The sequence below is a fragment of the Bubalus kerabau genome, chromosome 1, assembly GCF_029407905.1.
Source record: "Bubalus kerabau isolate K-KA32 ecotype Philippines breed swamp buffalo chromosome 1, PCC_UOA_SB_1v2, whole genome shotgun sequence".
Taxonomy (NCBI): Eukaryota; Metazoa; Chordata; class Mammalia; order Artiodactyla; family Bovidae; genus Bubalus; species Bubalus kerabau.
In genome coordinates, this window is record NC_073624.1 from 219,014,495 (window position 1) to 219,041,916 (window position 27,422).

The window sequence follows — 27,422 nt, forward strand, 5'->3', positions numbered from 1 at the left end:
TGACATTTATGTAATTTGGAAAGCATATTTGTCAAAAATTGTATGATTTTCTTGTGGTGTGAGATGAGAGGTTTAAAAGACCTTAAGTCTGAGGAAGATGTCTCTAGTTGTATTTTATGTTGCTTTCTAAGAGGTTTGAGGTACTTCTAGCTATGCCACTCTGGCATTATGATTTGCAGTATTTAACAGGCAAGATTGTAACCTTTTGTACACAGAAAGATGCATGTTTATATATTAGATAAAATGGCACTGGCTTGATGGAGCAGTAGTGGAGCAATCTCTTGAAATTAGGATGATGGAGCAGGCCCAGAAGCCTGTCCATTGTCAGGCTGCAGATGCATTGAGTTTTAGCCTTTACCTTAATAATGTGATTCTTTTTTTTTTTGAGGTAATGATTCATTTAGGACTAGTTTGACTGAGAGAGTGAGTTGTTGGAGGGAGGAGGGTACTTTGTTTACTACAGTATATACTTGTAGCAAGTCTTGATCAAAACAGTCAGTTAGGAACAGTGTTGGTCTGAAGAAGACCTTTAACGGTGCCCTGGCGGAGGGAACAGGCACTCTGGTCAGAGATACGTGTAACACACCAACTTACTATGACCTAGGAAAGGCTGCCAAAGATGTCTTCAACAACGGATATGGATTTGGCATGATCAAAATAGATCTGAGAACCAAGTCATGTAGTGGAGTGAAATTTTCTACTTCTGGTCATGCTTATGCTAATAAAAGGAAAGCATCAGGCAACCTAGAGACCAAATACAGGATCTGTAACTGGACTGACCTTCACCCAGAAGTGGAATGGACAGAAATAGATATCACTTGGGAGAATAAGTTGGCTGAAGGGTTGAAACTGACTTTTGATCCCATATTTGTACCGAACACAGGAAAGAAGAGTGGGAAATTGAAGGCCTCGTATTAATGGGATTGTTTCAGTTTTGGCAGTAATGTTGATATAGATTTTTCTGGACCAGCCATCTGTGGCTGGACCGTGTTGGCCTTTGAAGGTTGGTTTGCTGGCTATCAGATGAGTTTTGACTCAGCCATATCCAAACTGTCACAGAATAATTGTGCCCTGGGTTACAAGGCTGCAGACTTCCAGCTGCACACTCATGTGAATGATGGTACTGAGTTTGGAGGGTCGATCTACCAGAAGGTGAATGAGAAGATTGAAATGTCGATAAACCTCGCGTAGACTACCAGCAGTAACACCACCTGCCTTGGCATTGCTGCTAAGTACAAGCTGGACTGTAGAACTCTCTCTGCTAAAGTAAACAATGCCAGCCTGATGGGACTGGGTTACACTCAGACCCTTTGACCAGGAGTGAAACTGACCCTGTCAGCTCTAATCAATGGAAAGAACTTCAATGCCGGACGGCACAAGGTCAGACTGGGATTTGAACTAGAAGCTTAATGTGGTTTTGAAAAAAGCATCAGCTTTGTTCCTGGAGGTGAAGAGAAATGAACCCACTATGTTTTGACCTTAAATTTCCAAAGTGTGAACTTTTTATTCTTCCAAAGAATTGTAATACTCCTGTAATCCTGCCCACACTGAAGCTTAGGTACCGAGTCCACCTTAAGGGAGGTGCTTGAAGGCATGCCTGGAGGTTGTCACGTTCGTCCACATTTCAGTTCAGTTCCTCAGTGTTCTTTTCAGTGTGTTCTGCAGTGATGGTGTAGTGTCATGTTAAAAAGGAATTGACCATACCCTCTAGTTGTCCATCATGTCCTGCATGTCCCACACCACTTTTTCATGATCTGGTAATATATTGATCTCTGTACGGTAGTAGAAATCTTTGGTTTTGCATCAGAGTAAAATAAACCCATCACATTTTGGGGGGGAAAAAGTCAGTTATCTCTGTGATAGGGTTTGCATTATCTTTTTTCTTCAATTATTTATCAGTGATATTTGACCTTGAAAGGATCAGATCAGATCAGATCAGTCGCTCAGTCGTGTCCGACTCTTTGCGACCCCATGAATTGCAGTACGCCAGGCTTCCCTGTCCATAACCAGCTCCCGGAGTTCACTGAGACTCACGTCCATCGAGTCAATGATGCCATCCAGCCATCTCATCCTCTGGCGTCCCCTTCTCCTCCTGCCCCCAATCCCTCCCAGCATCAGAGTCTTTTCCAATAAGTCAGCTCTTCACGTGAGGTGGCCAAAGTCCTGGAGTTTCAGCTTTAGCATCATTCCTTCCGAAGAAATCCCAGGGCTGATCTCCTTCAGAATAGACTGGTTGGATCTCCTTGCAGTCCAAGGGACTCTCAAGAGTCTTCTCCAACACCACAGTTCAAAAGCATCAATTTTTCGGCGCTCAGCCTTCTTCACAGTCCAACTCTCACATCCGTACATGACCACAGGAAAAACCATAGCCTTGACTAGACAGACCTTTGTTGACAAAGTAATGTCTCTGCTTTTGAATATGCTACCTAGGTTGGTCATAAGTTTCCTTCCAAGGAGTAAGCGTCTTTTAATTTCATGGCTGCAGTCACCATCTGCAGTGATTTTGGAGCCCCCAAAAATAAAGTCTGACACTGTTTCCACTGTTTCCCCATCTATTTGCCATGAAGTGATGGGACCGGATGCCATGATCTTCATTTTCTGAATGTTGAGCTTTAAGCCAACTTTTTCACTCTCCACTTTCACTTTCATCAAGAGGCTTTTGAGTTCCTCTTCACTTTCTGCCATAAGGGTGGTGTCATCTGCATATCTGAGGTTATTGATATTTCTCCCGGCAATCTTGATTCCAGCTTGTGCTTCTTCCAGCCCAGCGTTTCTCATGATGTGCTCTGCACAGAAGTTAAATAAGCAGGCTGACAATATACAGCCTTGAAGTACTCCTTTTCCTATTTGGAACCAGTCTGTTGTTCCATGTCCAGTTCTAACTGTTGCTTCCTGATCTGCATACAGATTTCTCAAGAGGCAGATCAGGTGGTCTGGTATTCCCATCTCTCTCAGAATTTTCCACAGTTTATTGTGATCCACACAGTCAAAGGCTTTGGCATAGTCAATAAAGCAGAAATAGATGTTTTTCTGGAACTCTCTTGCTTTTCCCATGATCCAGAGGATGTTGGCAATTTGATCTCTGGTTCCTCTGCCTTTTCTAAAACCAGCTTGAACACCTGGAAGTTCACAGTTCATGTATTGCTGAAGTCTGGCTTGGAGAATTTTGAGCGTTACTTTACTAGCGTGTGAGATGAGTGCAACTGTGCGGTAGTTTGAGCATTCTTTGGTATTGCCTTTCTTTGGGATTGGAATGAAAACTGACCTTTTCCAGTCCTGTGGCCACTGCTGAGTTTTCCAAATTTGCTGGCATATTGAGTGCAGCACTTTCACAGCATTATCTTTCAGGATTTGGAATAGCTCAACTGGAATTCCATCACCTCCACTAGCTTTGTTCGCAGTGATGCTTTCTAAGGCCCACTTGACTTCACATTCCAGGATGTCTGGCTCTAGGTCAGTGATCACACCATCGTGATTATCTGGGTCGTGAAGATCTTTTTTGTACAGTTCTTCTGTGTATTCTTGTCACCTCTTGTTAATATCTTCTGCTTCTGTTTAGGTCCATACCATTTCTGTCCTTTATCGAGCCCATCTTTGCTTGAAATGTTCCTTTGGTATCTCTGATTTTCTTGAAGAGATCCCTAGTTTTTCCTATTCTGTTGATTTCCTCTATTTCTTTGCATTGATCGCTGAAGAAGGCTTTCTTATCTTTTCTTGCTATTCTTTGGAACTCTGCATTCAGATGCTTATATCTTTCCTTTTCTCCTTTGCTTTTCGCTTCTCTTCTTTTCACAGCTATTTGTAAGGCCTCCCCAGTATAGAATTATAAATTTTAGAATTTGAAAGTAACATTAGTTATCATAGTGTAGGGTTGACAAACTTATTAGGTAAAGTCTTGCCTGCCATCTATTTTTGTAAACTTTATTGGAACATAGCCATGCTCATTTGTTTACTTGTAGTCCATGGCTGCTTTTCCACTGCAGTGACATAGTTAAGTTGTTGTGACAGAGATGGAATGGCCTTAAAAGCCCACAATATTTGCTATCTGGCCCTTTACAGAAGTTTGCCAAGCTTTAAATCTAGTCCAGCCAACTAATTTTTTGAAGGTTTTAAAATACAAACTCAGTTTTTCTTATTGGATTATTATATAATCCAATTATTATATAAGTATATAATTATTATATAATCCAATTATTATATAATCTTATGATATTATTTAGGTTATATATTTCTTCTTAGATAAATTCTTAAAGTTAGTGGCTTTTAAGGAATTTTATCCATTTAATCAAGTTTTATATGAGAAAATTGTTTGTAGCAGTCTCTTATTATCCCTTCAGTGTTTGTGGGGAGTCTATAGCCATATTCTGTAATTCATTTCTAGTGTAGGTAATTTGTGTCTAGTCTCTCCATTTTTTTTTGCCAGTCTTGCTGTAGGTTTATCAATTCTATTTATCTTTTGAAAGAACCAGCTTTTTATGGTTTCATTGTATGTGTGTTTTTCCTCCATTGTTTTCAATTTCACCAATTTCATTTTTTCTTCTGTTTCCTTTAGGTTTATTTTGTTATTTTTCTAGTTCCTTGAGGTAGGAAATTAGGTTATTGACTTGAGACCTTTTCTCTTTTTTAGTGTTAAGATTTAGGGCAGATTTCCATATAAGCCCTGCTTTGTCTTCATATTTCATTTTTGTTTAGTTTAAAATGTTTAAAAATTTTCCTTGAGTTTTCCTCTTTGACCAGTGGATTATTTGGAAGTACAGTATGTTTAGTTGCCAAGTACTTTCTTGTTAAATTTCTGTTACTGATTTCTTGTGTATGTGTGTGCACAGTTGTGTCTGACTTTTTGTGACCCCGTGGACTGTAGCCCACTCTTCTCTGTTGGGTGGGTTGCCATTTCCTACTCTAGGGAATCTTCCTGACCCAGGGATCGAATCCTTATCTCCCACGTTGACAGGCGGATTCTTTACCTCTGTGCCGCTTAGGAAGCCTTTACTGATTCCTAGCTTAATTCAAATTCAGTATGGTCAGAGAACATATTTTGCATGACTTTAGTTTTTTTAATTATTTATTGAGATTTGTTTTATGACCCAGTAGTGCTACCTTTGTGATGTTCTATCTGTACCTGACTGTGGGGGGTTTTTTTTTTTTTTTTTGCTATTGTTGGTTGGAGTGTTCTTTTAATATATATGCTAATTAGATTCAGGTTGATGACATTGACTGATTCAGTTGGTTTAGTACTTCTGTACCTTGATTGTTTATTTATTTGTTTATTTAGAGTCTGCTTGTTCTGATAGTTACTGAGACAGATACAGCCCTGTCTGCCAACTATAATTGTGACTTTGGCCCTTTTTCATTTCAGTTCTCAAGATTGCTACTCTGTATTCTCTCCAGGGTTTTTAGTTGCATTCATTGGGATAGACAGGGTAGAATGTGTTTATCTCATCTTAATCAGAACTAAACCCAATAACCTATTTTCAAAACAGTCTAAAACCTGGAAGTAACTTGTCCCTGATCATACCCAGGTAAGAATAGTTAAGATTAGAATTGAGGCTTCTGATTTTTAGTCCAGAGCTATTTTTGGTGGTCCCTTTCATATGTAATGCCAAGGATGGTAGGTAATAATGCTTACATCGAATAGGTATCATTAAAGCTTGATCCAATAGCCTCCCCCATAGCTGTTTTCTCAGCTGTGAGACAGCCATTAATAGCTGCCCTTCTGCCTGACTTTGTTAGAAGGCACAGAGAACCACTCAAGACCAAGCAAAATGAAGAAGATGGGAAAACTGATGGTGGCAATGCAAAATATCAAAACTCCTTGAGAGAAAAGAGCATTAAATGAACTGTAGCCTGGAACAAGGTGAACAGGGATCTGGGTAGTCAGTGACTGAAGCTGCTGTCCTGTCTTCTTGGCTCTGCGTGATATCTTGGTTTCTTGCTCTGTCTATAGCAGAGAGCCAAAACAGCAGTCTCCACCCTCAGTGTGCATCATCTTATAGTTCAAGCATCTAATCTTAGCTGACAGAGGATCTTATTCCCACCCCACCTCATTTGAGTGTGGAAAGGAAAAGGGATGCCATGTTTGACGTGAGCATAGAACTAGAAAATGCTGTGTACGTGTGCAAATTGGTATTGTTTTGGAAAATTAATAATACAGTTCCTCCTTCCTCATCTATTCTTTTTACTTTTGGCAAAGTTGTCATGTTGAGAATAAATCGATTCATTAAAAATAGTGTCATTGTTTAAATGTAGCAAATTAGGCATTTTATTTTTTTTAATAAAATAAGCCTGTCTAGAATTACCCATATAGGACAAAATGTTAAATTAAAAGCTTATCAATCATAACTTTCTACCCTAATATTTTCTGTCCAATGATCTTAAAAATTTTTTTTTTTTTTTTCATTTAAATTGGGTGTTTTAGAGGACCTAAGGTAGTTAGTTAAAAAGAACTCATTGAGTTTCCAGACTGTCCTTGCCAGAGAGAGATGTAGCCCTGGCTGCCAGGAAATTTCTTTATGTGATTTCATGCCTGCTCTCTTGAAAGTTACTTTGGTTTTTGTATTTCTTCATCACAAAAATCAGTGGAATGTGATGTTTTTCTTCTCTGAGTGGATGTCCCTTTTATTTTTTATGTTGAATCTGTGTTCACATCAGATGACTGCTAAATAAGTACTTGACAGCTGATAATTTACTTATTTTAAAGTGGAATATTCAGTATTTAGAACCAGAGACTGCTAGGAACGGATTTTGTTTGGTCATTCTCTGAAAACAGCATAAGACCTTTTCATAATGGTGTAATTTGGAAATGTACCATAAAGAAGATATTTCACTTGAGTTGCTTTATGCTAAAATAATAACTAGTCAGTAAATTGTCTTACAAGTATTATTTTTAGGTGGAGTGAAGTGATTGACCTCCTTGTTTTACTCCAGTTGCAGATATTCTAACTTCGGGTTTTGTAATTTGCAGTTTGTACCTATAGATGCAGTGTGGCATCTTACTTCAAGGCTTCCTTGCTAATTGTTCTTTAAATTTAACTCCAGAACTTACTTATCCTGAATTACTTCTCCCTGTTTTGAAGGAGAATTATTGGTTTTGTAAACTCACATAAACTCATCCTCTAGGAATAAAAAGATCTATGTTTTGACTTGCCCTTGTTTCTGTATGAACATTGCATAACCTGAAATATTTTATAAGAAAAATGCTAGATGTTTGATCAGTGTACCCAACTATAATCTTTAAAGCTCCTAACAATAAATGCACTTGTTTCTGGGAAATAGATGTATGTGTTTATGTTGCCTTTAAGATTCTGTATTGGTGAAAATACTGGAAAATAGTTTTTTTAAAGTTGGTCATTTATATATACTCTTACTGAGTCACTTTTTTGGTGATAAAGGAATCTCTTGTCCCCTTAAACCTTTTCAAACATGGTTTATCTTAGGCTACCAAAATTTCTTAATTTAGGAAGTGGACTTCAAATCATTAGTAAGACATTTGTTGAATTTTTGTGTTTCAAAGCAGTATTGAACTTTGTAGCATTTACCAAAAACTTCCATTTAAAAGTGGAATTCTAATCATAGTGTTTGTTAAAACGGATTCCATTGACTAGCTCTTATTTGCTATCTGTAGATCTTTCATTTTGGCAAACTCCAGAGCACAAATCAAACTTTTTTTTTTTGACTTGGTTTTCCCTGCCAGTGCAAAGTTAATTATTTTCTTAAAACCACTCTGAATCAAGAATTACAGTAGTTTGGGAATTCTCTGGTGGTCCAGTGGTTAGGACTCTGCCCTACCACAATCCCTGGTCAGGGAACTAAGATCCCACCCATGCCGCTGCTGCTGCTAAATCACTTCAGTCGTGTCCGACTCTGTGCCAACCCCATAGACGGCAGCCCACCAGACTCCCCTGTCCCTGGGATGCTCCGGGCAAGAACACTGGAGTGGGTTGCCATTTCCTTCTCCAATGCATGAAAGTGAAAAGTGAAAGTGAAGTGAAGTCGCTCAGTCATGTCCAACTCTTTGCGACCCCATTGTAGCCTACCAGGCTCCTCCGTTCATGGGATTTTCCAGGCAAGAGTACTGGAGTGGGTTGCCATTGCCTTCTCTGCCCACCCATGAGGTATAGCCAAAAAAATAAAAAAGTTTTATTCGTTTTAGGGTTTTGATGATAAAGGCCAGTAACTGTATATTTGCAATTTGGGGTTTTGGACAAATGACAGTTCTTTTAACCCTCAAGATTTGACCATCCAGAGATGAACATAGGTTTATGATGAATGCCTTATGAAATAACATGATGTTGTAGATTTGTTTTAAAATACCCTACCCCAAAACTAACAAAACTATTAAAAATGAAACAAGAAAGCAGAAAGTTGATGGCTGGTAATACTGCATAAGGAAGTTCTTTTTACTAGTCTTAATCTTTTTGGATGTTTGAAAAAATCCCATAATAAAAGTTAAAAGGCATATCTTATTATTATGGTTATTTGAGTAGATGCCAGTATATTAGATATTTCAGGGCACAGTCTTTGCCATGTCTTACAGTCTTTCTGCGGAGAAGGCAATGGCACCCCACTCCAGTACTCTTGCCTGGAAAATCCCATGGATGGAGGGGCCTGGTGGGTTGCAGTCCATGGGGTCACTAGGAGTCGGACATGACTGAGCGACTTCACTTTCACTTTCCACTTTCATGTGTGCATTTGAGAAGGAAATGGAAACCCACTCCAGTGTTCTTGCCTGGAGAATCCCAGGGACCGGGGAGCCTGGTGGGCTGCCGTCTATGGGGTCGCACAGAGTCGGACACGATTGAAGTGACTTAGCAGCAACAGCAGCACAGCCTTTCTGAAAGCATTTGTCGGTCTTGCAGAGTCTAAAAGAGCTAGCTTTATTCTATCCAGCCCCCTTCTCAGTCCCCAGTTCTTAGGTTAATTAATTCTTTTGGGAATTTGTATGGAAAAATTAATGAGAAAACAATGCAGTTAGTAAATGAAAACTGAAGTAAGAACTTATGCCATTAAGTAGAGTCAAGGTCTTGAGGGGTCATGGCAAAATGAATTTGTGGGTGGGTAGCAGCTGTGAATTAGTTAGGCCCCATGGAGGGTAACATTGGGTCAGGCATTTGAGACTGGAGAGTGGTGCAGCCAGTTAGGAGGAGGATCCTAGGCTTCCTGTATCTCTTCTGAGGCCTGTTGCCCAGCTGTGCTTGGTTTCTTGTGCATTTGTCCTTGAAGTAAACCCTTTGTCACTGTATTTGATTTGAGTTCCTTGATTCTCTAAAAGGAGTGTAACTAGTGTAGTCATTGAATGATGCAGTGTTCTAGGCTAAATTGTTAGCAAGCACTTTTTTTAGAAGGTCAGAAATGGTTGAACGCATCTAGGCGTTCCGTAGTCTACTGCCTAAAGCATTATCACAGCCATTGCCCTCCCCTGAATCATAGTTTTAAAGCTCTTATCATGTGTAGTAAGAAATTTTTGTTTCTTATCTATTCTTGACTGTTGTATAATTTAGTAGTGATGTTGCCTTTGTTGTTCACTAAACTTTGAACAGAATATAATAAATGACAGTAATTAGCCAGGCCTGCCCCCCCACCCCCCCGTCACATGACTTATCTCCTATAGACTTCCTACTGATTAAGAAGTTGCCTCAGCACAATTTTAGGTGGCTTTAACAGTATTTTGTTGGCCATAATGGTTTCAGATTCCTTGCTTTCACTGTTGATTATGAAAATACATGGCCTCTAGCTAGGGAACACGGTGCTTGAATATAAACATTCTTTGTACTGTTGCGTTCCCCCCCTCTCTCTCTCTTTTTTTTTTTTTTTTAGCACTCTTTTTGTGGGCAAAAACCAGAATGAGGCGATCTGGCTTAGAAGAGATAATGCTGGTGCAATAAAGTTTTTTATAAAAGCACAAATGAAATTATTTTATTATAAAACACTGGAGCAAGTCTAAGACTATACCAAATAGAGTATTCAAAGACAGAAAGACAAGGTTGGCATTGAAGAGTGGGTGAAGGGAGAAACAACAATAATAGATATAGAATCAGCAATTAATTATTGTACAGGGGATGGCAGACCTGGCTTGATGGGAACGAAGAACCCTTAAGGTACCATTTCACAAGGAAGATTTGCTAGAAGCAGTCCTCTTTTCTCCTGTTAGTGGGTGGCTCGCTGACAGTTAGAGGTGTTGGGAAATGTTTGCTTTTTCCCCTTTAATTTGCACCAATGTAGAAAGTTACTATTCAGATTCTAGTGATAAGGGGCTTATGGAGAGAGGAGTTTTAATCATATTACTTTTATATTATAACATCTTTGATTGACAGCATTCTTGTAAGGTGGTTTTAGCCTTTGATATATTCCCTCAGGCCCCAAAAAATGATCTACTAAAGCAGAAAGGAACGAAACCATTGCATTTAGCCTCTAGACAGCGACACATTAAGGACTAATGACTGCCAAAAGGAAATGTCAGCCACTGAGCTAGTCTACTTTCGTTGGCAGCCGAAAATCCGGTAAATCAAGTTTTGGGGGTGTATATTTAATGTGGGTGGAGGAAAAGAGTGTCTAACATTCTTTAAGGCCCTGTTAATTTTGGCACAGTTGGACTTGGAGCCCGTTTCTACTTTTCTAAACCCAAGAAAGGCACGTGCCATAGAATAAGGATGATTACTTATTATGTAGATAGTATTGGATAGACACATTTAAAATGTGTTTGTAGGCTTTGTTTTTATGTATTTTTGTTTGTCGAGGGAATGTACTTAAGAGTTGATTGCCTTGATACCCTTTTTCACAAACAGAAATTACCTGAAGAATGGATAAAATTGTGATTGTGGAGGTTTAAGGAACAAATTTAGACTGAATACTAAAAATTACTTTTAAGAAAAGGACAACAAATTTAGGGCATTAATACTTAAAACCAAGTATGCTCACCATGTCCTGGATATTGAAACTTTAATGTTGATACTTAAATATTCACATCTAATGATTGGAAGAGTGATAGCTAAAGGGTGTACAGGGCTCCTTTTTAGGTGGTAAAAATGTTCTAATGGTAATGGTTGTATATATCTGTGAATATACTTTATAAAACATCAAGTGGTATACTTTACCTGGGTGAGTTATACATCAATTATGTCTTAATATATACATTATAATAAATACATATATCTTAATACATAAATACATATCTTAATAAAGCTGTTTAAAATAGTCACATGCTTTTTCACATGTATGTATCCTAATGATGTGATGAGTTTTTTAAATTATAGTTTCTTTAGATTGATGCAACTCGTTTATCCTGTGTGAAGCAGACTGTTGTCCCCGTTTTGAGGTGGGGCCTGTGTCTGTTATTGCCATCAGAATGACTTTGGCCACATTAAAAGCCCACATTGTGTATTTAAGTTGGCCTCTTTAATTTTCTGGCTTTCTGTTGAACAAACTAATGGCCTGTAATTTTCTGTGGCTATTTCATCTAAATTATGAATATGTCAAGTAAAGAATTGTTGAATCAAAAATAATTTTAAAAACTGAGAAATCAGATTGAACATTTCAGAGTGACTATTTTTATTTTTATTTTGTCTCTGAAAAAGTGGTGGATCTGTACAATATGCATATTGATGGCCCTTAAGCTATCACATTTTAAATACTATGGACTTTTTAATGGGATGATTCTGCATATAATCACTAGAATTTGATTAGCTTAGAACTCTAAGACCTATGAAAAGGAATCAGCTTTTGTATTAATTACATAGTCTTTTTAGAGTAAAAACTTTTTTTGATCACAGGACTATAAAGGATTTGAAGGAGGAATTTTGATAGAAATAATGGTTTTCATTAAATTATATATATCTCATAGCTATGTTCTTGGACCACTTGGCCCAAAAAAGATGTAGCAGAGATTGTAAGTGAAGTGGCTTGTGTAAAGCAATATTACTTTGTTAGCCTATAATAGATTTTTTTTCCCTTTGTGGGTTATTATTTGTAGATCAACCGTATGGCTCTTCAGTTTATGTCATACTGGCTTTTTCTGATCTTTGTGCTACACCTACCGAAACAGCATGGTTGCTGCTGTAGGGTTTGCTTGTGGAGTTAAACTGCAAATCTGTCAACTTTGGTGAACCCAAGGGGCTTATGTATGGTAAAATTTAGGCAGAAGTTATCAGCCTTCTTCCAGCTTTCAGTGATTCTTGGACTTCAGAAGTATGTTCAGTTCCATCATAAAAATCAACAACAACTATACAAGCTTAAAATAACTTGTGTATAAAATATATATAAAATTACAGTTACTAACAAGGGTTCAAATTAACCATAATGACTTCTTTTCAGTGTTTTTCCATTTATGTTAACCTGCTAGGTAGTTAGTACATTTTATTTCCCAGTGTTTTCTACCAGACCAAACTGTTAGAGGCTCCAAAAACATTCATATGAGAGAAGGAATTTTCAGAAGTTCTTAAGCTTTTTCTGAAGCAAGGGGGAAAACTGTAAACATTCACTTTTAGCTGTCATAATTTCTTACTTAAAATGTCAGTTGAAATACACAAATATAATCTCTTTTCCCCAGTTTTTGTTGTCACTTTGTTTGGGGATATTTGTACCTCCTCCCTTTTTTTTCCCCCTTAAAGAAGACTCTCAGAGAGAAGCTTGATGATAGAATATCAGGCACAATGGCAGAAAGTAAGAAAAGATGTGTTTTGGTAGATACAGTCACCCTCGGATCAGTGTGGACAGGTGTTTGTGAAGCCTATTTTGAGTAGGGAATCTCTCTCTTAAGCTGATGTCCTGGGAGACAGAGCATATGTTTGCTGCCCCAAGTAAATTTTCAATGGATTATAGAAAGGGACTATTTGAGTAGCTCTAGCTCTTAGTTCTGTTGTTGCTGCTTTGATGTTGATATTTCTTTATCTGGGGCTGAGGAGTTGAATAGAAGCTGAAAATGACAAAGATTGTATAGGCTAGTGGATTTCTCATTAGTTGTGAAGTTGTCAGGGATGCTTATGTACATGCTCAGTCAGTTTGTGTCTGACTCTTTGAAACCCCATGAAATGTATCTACTAGGCTCCTCTGCCATGGAATTTTTCAGGCAAGAACACTGGAGTGGGTTGCCATTTCCAACTCCAAGGGATCTTCTCCACCCATGGATTGGACTTAGATCTCTTGAGTCTCCTGCATTGGCAGGCTTATTCTTTACCACGGCTCCACCTAATGTTACTTATGTTTCTGCAGAGAAATCAGGTGTCTCCTCTGTGTGTTTAAAAATCTTTTTGCTTTGTTGGAATTTAGAGGCCTGCTCTGGGGTGGTGAAATCTACCTAATTGGAAGCTTTGTTTTCCATCCAGAGATCTTTCAACTCTGTGTTTACTAGTATGTATAGGTTGTTGGCATTAAGGTAAATTTCTTATTGAAAGGATTGTCAGTGGAGTGATGTTGTTCTGTTTCTTGACAGCTTCACTGAACAGGAAGAGTCACTTCCCAATCTCGGTCGTTTCAACACTGAGTTCAGGTGATGGTTGTGCCTACGCAGACAGCTTGGTTGGGAGCTTGTGAAACAGCCCCTACTGTTCTTACTACTGCTACGACTACCACTACTCTTCTAATAAAGTTTAGAATTTTAAATGGTTAATACTTTAAGGCCTCTGTTTTTTATTTTTACCTGTCCTGCTTTCCAGTCATTTCTTAGAGTAGTTGCATTTCTCCTGCTGAGTCAAAGAGCTTAATTCTAACCTTCTTCCCTTTACCTTCTCCTCTCCTCTCTCTTTGCAGTGGTCAAATTCATTTGGAGAATCTTTTCTTTCTTATGTGCATTCTGGTAATAATATCTGAAGATTGTATTAATTTTTAGCAAATACACCCCTACTGAGTGTTGCAGAGGTTATTTTATTTCTTTCCATTTGTTTTAACTGTCTTGCCTGAAGTTGGTGGCCTTATTCCCAGATTCATAATATATTCTCCTTACTGTTAAAACGTATACTTTGCTTGGGTCTGGCATACTTTATAGATAATTCCGAGTTTCCTGGCATGGAGAAGCGAGGCTCTTGACTGTCAGTGTTCATTCTCTGAATTGAGTTTTGTATAGGCATCTCTGTATAAAATCTCCTCATTATTCTTTCCTGCTCATTTTAGATTTATTTGGTGACTGCATTTGAAGTAGATTTCTAAAAATTTGAATACTATGACTCTCCATATAGTTTCTTTTCTTGTTCTCTTTTTTTTTTCTTTTCTTTATTGCTTTTTGTTTGGCTGTGCCTTGTGGCATGTGGGAACTTAGCTCCCTGACCAGGGGTCCAGTCTGAGTTGGAAGCACAGAGTCTAAATCACTGGACCACCAGGAGGTCCCTTTCATTCGTTTTTCTACAAGTCACGTTGATTTGTTCTCTGTAGTTTATTGAAACTTCTTTCTAGCACCAGAAGATGATGTTATGAATAAAACTTTTTCTAGTCTTAATAAACTCACTAGCTCACTGTTTAAGAGAATTTACACTCCCTAGAGCTGGTTAAATAATTAACCGAAACAATGTTTAGGTGTTGCATATGTAGTATTAAAAAGACACTGGAACAGGTAATGTGAAGTCTAGAAGGTTTCTTTACCCTTTGATGTTTATAATCTTTATTTCTTTTTAGAGTTCTAAAATGGCTGAAGGGAAAAATCTTTGTAGTTAAGCTGGGCTGACTTAGAAGTGAGGTATGTGGGCTGGCTGACATCATCAGTCTTCACTTAGGAGATATGAACAGTTGCCTTCGGATGTTATCTGTGAATTTACTCATCGGATTAACAGTTAGTTGCTTCAGAAATGATACGGGGAAGTGGGGAAGTGTTTCATTTGCTGACTCTGATAGGTTTGTTTTGAAAAATGTAGGTCTTTATTGTTAAGCTGAGATCCTTATGACTATGGTATTGCTTTCTACCTAATAAAAGGATTTTTAATTCTTAAAATAGGTAATATATTTACATAGTGCAAAATTAAAAGGGTATAAAAGAGTATAGTGAGTATATATGAAGTCCCCTTTCATTCCTGTTCTCTAGCCATCCATTTTTTTCTTCTTATATTTTGTTTCCTTCCAGAAATGTTTTCTGTAGATACAGTAAAGTGTATACACACACACACACACCCCCCCCCCCCCCCATTAAAGATGTCTGTTTTGAGAGTTCAGTTCAGTTCAGTTCAGTCGCTCAGTCATGTCCGACTCTTTGTGACCCCATGAATCGCAGCACGCCAGGCCTCCCTGTCCATCACTTAATTGTAAAAGAGACTTTAAGATAATCTCCTGACTTCTGCTTGGGTTTCTTAAGTATATTCTTTGCTCATATGACCACTGAATTGCATTCCACAGCCCCCTGTTTTTGGTCAGAAGTTTCTGCAATTTTTTTTCACTCCTAGGAAAGCTGTTTCCTGTTTGTCATTGCTTTCCTGCTACTTTCTTAGGTATTTAATCTGCGGCCTCTCTTTTATTCTCTCTACTGGGGCATCAGTTTCGGTCCCTTATTGTAATGAAGTCTAAACCTCACATGCTTGGAATGTAGTCATTGTGTCGTGTTTCATGTCTGAATTGTTTTTCAACCAAGTCAGATTGAGTAGCCCTAGGCTAGCTGCTCGATTATTGACTGTTCTGTATAATATTGAGGTTACTTCTCTTTAACAAATAATTACTATTATGACAGCACATCTTAGTGTATTATCTGTATAGCCAATAGGCATTTACTGTTCTCTTTGAAATGTTTATTTCAGAGTGTCAGATCTCTTTACACTTCATAATATATTACCTTTTCTCATCACAGATGGTTTATAGTAGTCTACATTCACTATAATAATTTTCAAGGTTTTATCATTTCACCATAGTCTCTTTCAGTTTTGCATATCTGAGAATTCCTGTGGTCTTTAAATCCTAACTCTGGCTCTTGTCCAGAAAAAACATTGAATGATGGTTTCTGGTTTTAGAGCCCGAAAGATAATACCTCTATGATTTTTTTTGCCTATTAACCACTACTGGGTGGTGGGGAACCCTGTCTAATAAGTCTTTTTGTGACTGATAGTAGTTTCTGCTTTCTAATATTGGATCTTTAACTTCAGCCATAACAGAAGGAGTTTTTAGATTGAGTTTAGGGGATATTGTGCATTGCCTATAGCCATGGTAAAAATACTCCCACACTGTGCTATAGGAAGAAAGACTATTAATAAACAAAAAGTACTCTTTGCCTTGTGCCAGTGGAAAACATGCAGTAATGTAACCAGTGATAGGTGCCTGGGGAGTGCAGTTTCAGGGATACTTTCACAAAATATTCTGTGTTGAGTATATCATAGGTAATCAGGAGAGGGGAACCTTTGTTGCCTTCACTGGGCTCCTATCTCACTGAGCCTCTCTTCTTATATTGCTGGACACTATTGTGCTTGATCTCTGACACCTGGGCTTCTAGGTCCCTAACTTCACATCTTCAGTTGATTTTCCAGTTGATCAAGGCAACTGGTCATCTTGGTAAGTTATGCTGCAGCGCTTGTGGGTAAAGGTGAACCATGATGGGAATGCATGGTTTCTGTCTTTAAGTCGGAGAGATACTTATTATAGGTACAACTGGTTAATGTGGGTGGTGCCCAGTCAGCATGCTGTTGTACTGGGGCAGGATTCTGGAAGCCTCTATCAGACCTGGCATTAACCTTTTAAGTATTGGTGTGGGGGTGTGTGTGTGAGATATTGCAGCACTTTTAACAGTGCCTCAGTGCATTCTCATGAGTATGGGCCTTGCCTGTGGGGCTGTGGGCTAATAGCCACCCCTGACCCCTGCCTCCATCAACATTTCCTGCTTCCAGGCTCAGTTCAGGGAGCTACTTTCACCTCTTTCTTGGCAATTTTCCATGACAGTGATTCCAGCCTCTTTTCCACTGTACATCCTCTTTTCACTGCCTTCATTCTTTTTTCTGTCCACCCCCTCCTTTTTATACCTTCGTACTTTGCTTCCCAGGATCCAGTTAATCTGGTGATTCAGTTCAGTTCAGTCGCTCAGTCGTGTCCGACTCTTTGCGACCCCAGGAATCACAGCACGCCAGGCCTCCCTGTCCATAACCAGCTCCCAGAGTTCACTCAGACTCACATCCATCGAGTCAGTGATGCCATCCAGCCATCTCATCCTCTGGCGTCCCCTTCTCCTCCTGCCCCCAATCCCTCCCAGCATCAGAGTCTTTTCCAATGAGTCAGCATTCGCATGAGGTGACCAAAGTACTGGATTTTCAGCTTTAGCATCATTCCTTCCAAAGAAATCCGAGGGCTGATCTCCTTCAGAATGAACTGGTTGGATCTCCTTGCAGTCAAGGGACTCTCAAGAGTCTTCTCCAACACCACAGTTTAAAAGCATCAATTCTTCAGCACTCAGCCTTCTTCACAGTCCAACTCTCATATCCATACATGACCACAGGAAAAACCATAGCCTTGACTAGACGGACCTTTGTTGGCAAAGTAATGTCTCTGCTTTTGAATATGCTACCTAGGTTGGTCATAAGTTTCCTTCCAAGGAGTAAGCGTCTTTTAATTTCATGGCTGCAGTCACCATCTGCAGTGATTTTGGAGCCCAAAAAAATAAAGTCTGACACTGTTTCCACTATTTCTCCATCTATTTCCCATGAAGTGATGGAACCGGATGCCATCATCTTCATTTTCTGAATGTTGAGCTTTAAGCCAACTTTTTCACTCTCCTCTTTCACTTTCATCAAGAGGCTTTTGAGTTCCTCTTTACTTTCTGCCATAAGGGTGGTGTCATCTGCATATCTGAGGTTATTGATATTTCTCCCAGCAATCTTGATTCCAGTTTGTGCTTCTTCCAGCCCAGCGTTTTTCATAATGTACTCTGCATAGAAGTTAAATAAGCAGGCTGACAATATACAGCCTTGACGTACTCCTTTTCCTATTTGGAACCAGTCTGTTGTTCCATGTCCAGTTCTAACTGTTGCTTCCTGACCTGCATACAGATTTCTCAAGAGGCAGGTCAGGTGGTCTGGTATTCCCATCTCTTTCAGAATTTTCCACAGTTTATTGTGATCCACACAGTCAAAAGGCTTTGGCATAGTCAGTAAAGCAGAAATAGATGTTTTTCTGGAACTCTCTTGCTTTTTCCATGATCCAGCAGATGTTGGCAATTTGATCTCTGGTTCCTCTGCCTTTTCTACAACGAGCTTGAACACCTGGAAGTTCACGGTTCACGTACTGCTGAAGCCTGGCTTGGAGAATTTTGAGCATTACTTTACTAGCATGTGAGATGAGCGCAACTGTGTGGTAGTTTGAACATTGTTTGGCATTGCCTTTCTTTGGGATTGGAATGAAAACTGACCTTTTCCAGTCCTGTGGCCACTGCTGAGTTTTCCAAATTTGCTGGCATATTGAATGCAGCACTTTCACAGCATCATCTTTCAGGATTTGAAATAGCTCAACTGGAATTCCATCACCTCCACTAGCTTTGTTTGTAGTGATGCCCTCTAAGGCCTGCTTGACTTCACATTCTAGGATGTCTGGCTCTAGATGAGTGATTATACCAACGTGATTATCTGGGTCCTGAAGATCTTTTTTGTACAGTTCTTCTGTGTATTCTTGCCACCTCTTTTTAATATCTTCTGCTTCTGTTAGGTCCATACCATTTCTGTCCTTTATCGAGACCATCTTTGCATGAAATGTTCCCTTGGTATCTAATTTTCTTGAAGAGCTCTCTAGTCTTTCCCATTCTGTTGTTTTCCTCTATTTCTTTGCATTGATTGCTGAGGAAGGCTTTCTTATCTCTCCTTGATATTCTTTGGAACTCTGCATTCAGATGCTTATATCTTTCCTTTTCTCCTTTGCTGTTTGCTTCTCTTCTTTGCACAGCTATTTGTAAGGCCTCCCCAGACAGCCATTTTGCTTTTTTGCATTTTTTTTCCATGGGGATGGTCTTGATCCCTGTCTCCTGTACAATGTCACGAACCTCCGTCCATAGTTCATCAGGCACTCTATCAGATCTAGGCCCTTAAATCTATTTCTCACTTCCACTGTATAATCATAAGGGATTTGATTTAGGTCATACCTGAATGGGCTAGTGGGTTTCCCTACTTTCTTCAATTTAAGTCTGAATTTGGTAATAAGGAGTTCATGATCTGAGCCACAGTCAGCTTGTTTTTGTTGACTCTATAGAGCTTCTCCATCTTTGGCTGCAAAGAATATCAGTCTGATTTCGGTGTTGACCATCTGGTGATGTCCATGTGTAGAGTCTTCTTTTGTGTTGTTGGAAGAGGGTGTTTGTTATGACCAGTGCATTTTCTTGGCAAAACTCTATTAGTCTTTGCCCTGCTTCATTCCACATTCCAAGGCCAAATTTGCCTGTTACTCCAGGTGTTTCTTGACTTCCTACTTTTGCATTCCAGTCCCCTCTAATGAAAAGGACATCTTTTTTGGGTGTTAGTTCTAAAAGGTCTTGGAGGTCTTCATAGAACTGTTCAGCTTCAGCTTCTTCAGTGTTACTGGTTGGGGCATAGACTTGGATTCCTGTGATATTGAATGGTTTGCCTTGGAAACGAATGGAGATCATTCTGTCATTTTTGAGATTGCATCCAAGTACTGCATTTCGGACTCTTTTGTTGACCATGACGGCTACCCCATTTCTTCTGAGGGATTCCTGCCCGCAGTAGTAGATATAATTGTCATCTGAGTTAAATTCACCCATTCCAGTCCATTTCAGTTCGCTGATTCCTAGAATGTCGACATTCACTCTTGCCATCTCTTGTTTGACCACTTCCAATTTGCCTTGATTCATGGACCTGACATTCCAGGTTCTTATGCAATATTGCTCTTTACAGCATCGGACCTTGCTTCTGTCACCAGTCACATCCACAACTGGATATTGTTTTCGCTTTGTCTTGTTTTTGGTACGTCTCTTCATTCTTTCTGGAGTTATTTCTCCACTCTTCTCCAGTAGCATAGTGGGCACCTACCGACCTGAGGAGTTCATCTTTCAGTGTCCTATCTTTTTGTCTTATCATACTGTTCATGGGGTTCTCAAGGCAAGAATACTGAAGTGGATTGCCATTCCCTTCTCCAGTGGACCACATTCTGTCAGATCTCTTCACCATGACCCGCCCATCTTGGGTTGCCCCACGGGCATAGCTTAGTTTCATTGAGTTAGACAAGGCTGTGGTCCTAGTGTGATTAGATTGACTAATTTTCTGTGAGTATGGTTTCAGTGTGTCTGCCCTCTGTACAGTAATCTGGTGGTTACTGTAGTTTAATTATAGCTGCTTTTTAGACTCTATATTACCTTTTAAAATAAAATTATAAGAAATTAGGAGTCACTTTTAACAGGTGCAATTGTACAATACAGAAATTATAAAGTCAAAGATAATTCTTTTAAAATTTATATACACCCATACACATGTACGTAGCTTTCTACACAGGCGAAACTGGAGCTGTGCAGGGAAGGGAATTCTGGAAAGTATAGTTCTGAATTGGGTAAATTGACCGAACACAAATCCATCACAATCTCTCATTTGCTTGATGTGAGATAAATGCTCCAGTGTTTCTTCCAGTTGGACTTAACGTTTATAACTGTTCATTAAATAAGCTATTGCTGTTTGTGTATATGCAGAAGTAGTACCCAAAAAAGAGAAAAGATGGCTTTATTCTGGTTCTAGGAAAAGACTTTTCAAATGAGAGTATCATATAAATTGACATAATCCAAGTACAAAGTCCTTTGTAAAAATTTCATGGTTGAATACAAAGTTAATTGCCTAACTTTGAGCTTCTATATAATTTTCCAAAAAGATTTTTCCCCCACCCAGGCTATTTTAGTTGTTTAGGAATAGAAGTCATTTGTCTTGGAAGGAAAGGGAAGAAGCCCAATCATAGAGCTGGTTTAGTGTAGGTTTTCAGAACATTTCCTTCTATATAACATTCTATGGTAAACTTGTCTTTCACGATTCTCATTCACATCACATCTGCAGGATTTCTATACTTGTAAATAATTTTAAATATATTTGTTTTTATTTTTACCTATGTCTGCACAATTTGGGTATCTGTAGTTTACTTATGGATATACAAGTTCTTGAATGCAAATATTGAATGTAAGTATACATATTCAAGCAAGAGCATCTTTCTTTAATCAAGTAAAAATGGTGATACAAGACTTGAAATCAGAGAGAGGTGCCAAAGTTTAAAAAAAAAAAAATATTCGACAAGAAATGAGCTAAATAATAGCATTCTCTTTGAGACAAATAGAAGCTGTTTTATTTTGTCTTGACATAGGTCTTTTTACTTTCGTTTTCCCCCAACTGAACACAGAGGACTTGTGTCTATTGAAATACTCTCTTCCATAGACTTAGGTGAAAAGTGTAAATGCTTGAAAGCTCTCAAGTAAGGAAAGGCTGAATGAGTAGGCTGCCAAGCATCACCAGAGAGAAACTTAAGTGAGAGAAGAGAAGGAAGAAAGAACAGTTTGACAAACTTCTCTGGCTGCAGTAGTGTAAAATACAGACATTTTGTGATACAGTGACAGTAAAGAATTTTACAGTGGGATTCATTTGACCTACTGTGTCCCTCTGTTAGGAAAAAAAAAACCCCCCTAAGCCTTTCTATAGACATTTTTTCTAGTTCCTCCCCCACCCCCCTTCACCAGACTAATTTGTTACGATGTCATCTTATTCTTTCTTATCTCGTGTGGTACTATTCATTTAAAAGGGATAAGGTTGGCTTCTATATTATATTGTATGTAGAGATATTTCTTACTTCATGGGATGTATACTGTTGATTTCTCCTTAGCTTTTCAGTGATAATGCTTTTCACTGATAGCCTCACAGTTTTGAGTACCAGTTGTAACCATTGACAGATGTTTTCAATTTCACAGACAAAAAGTTTTGAGTTCAGATTGTGAAGAGCAAATCTGATCTCTACAATGACCAAACCCCATGACTGGCCTTTTAACCAAGCTAACTCACCAGCCAGTTGTATATATAAAATCTATTGTGGATGTGTGGGAAATTGTAGATACTCTAGTAGAAACCCTGTAATACCAATACAGAAAATATAATACAGGCTCAAGAGGGAGCATGTATATAGTTTATATATATAATTAAGACTGATTCGAGTTGTATGGCAGAAATCAACTCAACATTCTAAAGCAGTTATCCTCCAGAAAAAAAGAGAAAATCTAATACATAGTGGGTAAAACATTTTCCCCCACCTGTCTCCTAAAAATTTGTTCTTTTTTTTTTTTCGTACTTTTTTGAGAACTGTATTTTACCAGTGGTTCTAGTTGCAGACCCTCACCTGAAGGTGTTTTGGTGTCCCACACATTCAGTGTTTGGTGGGTGAGACAGTGAGACAGTCTCTGTTTTTTCCGTCTCTAGCAGAAGGGGAAAGCATGTCCCCTTTTTTTTCTTGTAAAAAGAGCTGCAGAAAACAACAGAACTTGGTATATGGTAGGATATCCCCATTTACAGTTTCCCCTACTTTGGTTAAATTTAAAAATACCTGCAAGGAGAGTGAAAAAGTTGGCTTAAAGCTCAACTTCAGAAAACGAAGATCATGGCATCCGGTCCCATCACTTCATGGGAAACAGATGGGGAAACAGTGGATGACTTTTATTTTTCTGGGCTCCAAAATCACTGCAGATGGTGACTGCAGCCATGAAATTAAAAGACACTTACTCCTTGGAAGGAAAGTCATGACCAACCTAGACAGCATATTAAAAACCAGAAACATTACTTTGCCAACAAAGGTCCATCTAGTCAAGGCTATGGTTTTTCCAGTGGTTATGTATGGATGTGAGAGTTGGACTCTAAAGAAAGCTGAACACCGAAGAATTGATGCTTTTTAATTGTGGTGTTCGAGAAGATTCTTGAGAGTCCCTTGGACTGCAAGAAGATCCAACCAGTCCATCCTAAAAGAAATCAGTCCTGGGTGTTCATTGAAAAGACTGATGTTGAGGCTGAAACTCCAATACTTTGGCCACCTGATGTGAAGAACTGACTCATCTGGAAAGACCCTGATGCTGGGCAAGATTGAGGGCAGGAGGAGAAGGGGACGACAGAGGATGAGATGGTTGGATGGCGTCACCAACTCGATGGACATGGGTTTGGGTGGACTCTGGGAGTTGGTGATGGACAGGAAGGCCTGGCATGCTGCGGTTCATGGGGTCACAAAGAGTCGGGCATGACTGAGCAACTGAACTGAGCTGAATATAAATTATATAATTATATATATATTATAATCTATATGCACACACACACACACACACAATTTGGCTGCATGGCACTTGGGATCTTAGTTCCCCCATAAGAGATCAAACTTGTGACCCCTGTGCGTTGCCTGCAGTGGGAGCATGGAGTCTTTTTTTTTTTTTTTAATCTAATATAATGAGTTTATTATAGAAAACTCATCTTTATGCTTTTTTTTTTTTTGCATGGAGTCTTAAGCACTGGACTGCCGACAAAGTACCTTAAGTCAAAAATTATGTAGAATTCTTTGTTGTTCAGTCGCTCAGTCGTGTCCGACTCTTTGCGACCCCATGAACTGAAGCACACCAGACTTCCCTGTCTTTCACAGTCTCCTGGACTTTGTTCAAACTCATGTCCATTGAATCAGTGATGCCATCCAACCATCTTGTCCTCTGTTGTCCCCTTCTCCTCTTGCCGTCAATCTTTCCCAGGATCTAGGTCTTTTCCAGTGAGTTGGCTCTTTGCATCAGGTGGTCAAAGAATTGGAGCTTCAGTTTTAGCATCAGTCCTTACAGTGAATATTCAGGGTTGATTTCCTTTAGGATTGACTGGTTTGATCTCCTTGCTGTCCAAGGGGCTCTCAAGAGTCTTCTCCAGCACCACTGTTTGAAAGTATCAATTCTTTGGCATTCAGCCTTCTTTGTGGTCTCTTTCTCACATCTGTACATGACAACTGAGAAAAACTTTGACTAGATGGACCTTTTTGGCAAAGTGATGTCTCTCCTTTTTACTATACCGTCTAGGTTTGTCATAGTTTTTCTTCCAAGGAGAAAGCGTCTTTTAATTTTGTGGCTGCAGTGATTTTGGAGCCCAAGAAAATAAAGTCTGTCAGTGTTGCCACGTTTTCCCCATCTATTTGCCGTGAAGTGATGGGACTGGATGCCTTGATTGTAGTTTTCTGAATGTTGGGTTTTAAGCCAGCTTTTTCACTCTTCTCTTTCACCTTCATCAAGAGACTGTTCAGTTCCTCTTCACTTTCTGCCATAAGAGTGGTGTTATCTGCATATCAGAGGTTATTGATATTTTTCCTGGCAGTCTTGATTCCAACTTGTGCTTCATCCAGCATGTACATCTTTCCCAAGATGTACTTACTCTGCATATAAGGTAAATAAGCAAGGTGACAATATATAACCTTGATGTACTACTTTCGCAATTTTGAACCAGTCTGTGGTTCTCTGTCTGGTTCTAACTGTAGAATTCTTAAGCTTGTACAAAAAAATCTGTATATCTGATAATTTTCATGGTTTATCTAAATAGAGAAATTTATCAGCTAGTCTTTTTTTAAAGAGGAAAAAACTGATGTATTCTTTTTTTCTCCTTTCATGTACTCTAAAAAATACATAAGTTTCTTACACAGTTTTTCCATTTCTTTTGTACAGGTGTATTTAAAAGAGTGCTCAAATTGCCCTATATGTTTTCAATTTTCCCTTCTTTTTTTTTTTTTTTTTTTCAGGTAGTCTTGATTGTAATGAAAATCTGGAAAAATAAAAATGTATTTTCTTATTCGACACACCGAAGAACTCTTAAAAGTATGATGGTTTCTGAATCTTTCTAAAGAAAGAGAAAATATTTGATTATAGAGAGGGAACCAAAAACATGATGGTATTAAATTCGGATAGGAGATGAAAGGATTCTGAAATTCTGAAACTTGTTGCTGTTGTGAAATGTAACCCTTAAGGTGTCATTTTTTCATCTTCAATTTCTGTTATTAAGATAGTATGTAGATAACGTTTGGGGCTTCATTAAAATTATATTGGCAGCCATTCCACAGTTTTTAAAAAAGTAGCAATTTCACTGAGGTATCTAACAGTGAAGCCATTAATGAACCTCTATATATGAAAGTAACAGATTAAACCTTATAATAAGATTCTTTTGTAGTATGTGAGAGAGTTAAATTAGCAGGTTGTCACTACACTGTCCTCCTGCATTTCTGTTTAATATTTGTACCATACAAGGGAATCAGAAATTATTGTTCTCAAAGTTTAAAATTTTAGCTTGCAGAGAATTCAAGAGTGCATAGTAGATTTTATTAGAGTGAAGGGAACCCAAGCAAGGGATTTGCTCCATACTTCAAAAAGTAGAAACTGGTTCTACCTTTTCTGTGTCTCATTCAGTAGAGGGAGTCCTTATTGACACTTGAAAAGAAAGTTGTAAATATGAAAACATGAAGAAACCATGTATCTTCTCAGAAAATAGTTTCAGATTGGAGATTAATAATGAAAACTTAAAATTGACATGGGAACTTGGACGCTCTATTTAGTACATGCTAGTGAAGGAATGATTTCTTACATTTTTGCCCCTCGTGCTGCCCTCATTTCTCTTGAGCAAAGCTCTGAGAGAGTCATTTGTTTTTTTCTCAACTGGCCATTGGTTCTTACCCTTTGTCTGTTCTTCATATAAATCTTCTATCCGTCTTCTACAGTCCTTCTTTGATAGTTAAAATTATAGGTTTTGTTTTTCTCAGCAAAACAAGAAAAATTGCTAAAATACATTTTCTAAATCACCACTTTGACCATCATAATTCTAGTCATCTCCACAAATCTGGAGTGGCTGTTCTTGTTGACCATGTTAAATCTGAGCACCTTTGCTGGTCCCTGAAGCCCCTTGGCATTTGGACTTACCTTTGCTCACTTACTGGTATCAGTTTGTCAGATCAGAGGCTTTGGCCACCCCGCACAGCCAGTCATATTGAAATCGTGCTTGTGCTTTTGTACCTAGGTTAAGGCTGTTTTCTCCACTGCATTCTTCAGTGACCACCCGCCACCCCCACCCCCCCTTTCTAAATCGATCAGCGATCTAGGTGGCATCATCCAATTCACATTTTGGGGGCTTCTTTTATTAGTTACTTATTGACTCTTTGAAATTTAACCTCTGACTAAACTATAAACTCCTGAGGGCAAGTGCCTATATCACCTGAACATCTCATATAGTGAAGGTTGAAGTACTTGTTGAATTATTTAAATATATTACGAAGTAGTAGTAGTAATACAGGTCACACTTTAGCACTGTGTGCCAGGAATTGTTCTGAGTATTTCACACACATTCCCATTTAATCTTCTAAACATGAGCTTCATACTGTTAAGACAGAGAGATTAAATGACTTATTTAAGATCTCACAGGTAGTAAGTAAGTTCACAACTACACTTTGAACTTAGCCTGGTTCCAGACTTTAAACTCTTAGCCACCATGCAACACTATAGTTCCAGTTGAGAAGAATAGTGTATTAAATGGCCCATACCATAAATTAGACTTGTGATTATATATTCCCTTTCCTCCCCAAATTTTGTTATGAAAAATTTCATACATATATAGAACTGGAAAGAAGTTTTCAATTGAACATGCATGTTTACACACACCTATTTTGTAGATTCTGTGATTGGTTTTTTGATATTTCCTTTATCACATATTTATCCATTCCTGTGTCCATCATATTAGTGTTTTATTTATTTTTGAGTTGTTTTAGGTGGGGGGACTGTGCTGGGTCTTCATTTTTGCACTCAGGCTGTCCCTAGTTGCTGTGCACTTGGTTCTCATTGCAATGGCTTACCTTGTTGCAGAGCACAGGTTCTAGGGTGCGAGGGCTTCAGTAGTTGTGATGCATGGGCTCAGTAGTTTCTGCGCACGGGCTTAGTTGACCATAGGTATGTGAAATCTTCCCGGAGCAAGCATTGAACCTGTGTCCCTTGCATTGCCAGGTGGATTCTTAACAACTGGACCACCAGGAAAGTCCATCTTATTATTGTTTTGATTCATTTCAAAGTCAGTTGCAGATATTTGGCATATTTCATCTGTAAATGTTACAGCGTGCATCTGTTTAATTTTTTATGGTGAATTTTATACAGTAAAATGTACAAATTTTAAATATTTGATAGGTTTTGCTAAATGCAAATCCCAGTCCTCTATGAAGAGAGAGAACATTATATGATTATCATTTTATTGAATACTTGCCTTGTATTTCAAGTAAATAAGTCATACATTTCCCCCCATATTGAAACCTGCTTTTCTGATTGTCCCAAGTTCTCTTACTGGATCTTTGGTTTATTACACAGACCTCATTGAGGGCAGGATCATCTGTTTCAGAGCATACTTAGAGGTGTGACTAATGGTGGATATACTGTAGTAGTAACCATTCTCCCTTCCTAAAGTAATGTGGATCCTTAATAGTACCAATTCCTTTGATATGCAGTGTTTCATGAATTAAGTTGACCTTATTCCTGTTAGTTTTCC

At 38.6% G+C, this 27,422-nt stretch overlaps 1 protein-coding gene and 1 pseudogene across 3 annotated transcripts in view; both read left to right on the plus strand.

The window, feature by feature from the left end:
* CTNNA1 (catenin alpha 1) overlaps positions 1–27,422 on the plus strand; it is a 329,686-nt gene that overhangs the window by 227,585 nt on the left and 74,679 nt on the right. The window lies entirely within an intron of this gene.
* Positions 620–4,116, plus strand: LOC129633183 (voltage-dependent anion-selective channel protein 3-like; annotated as a pseudogene).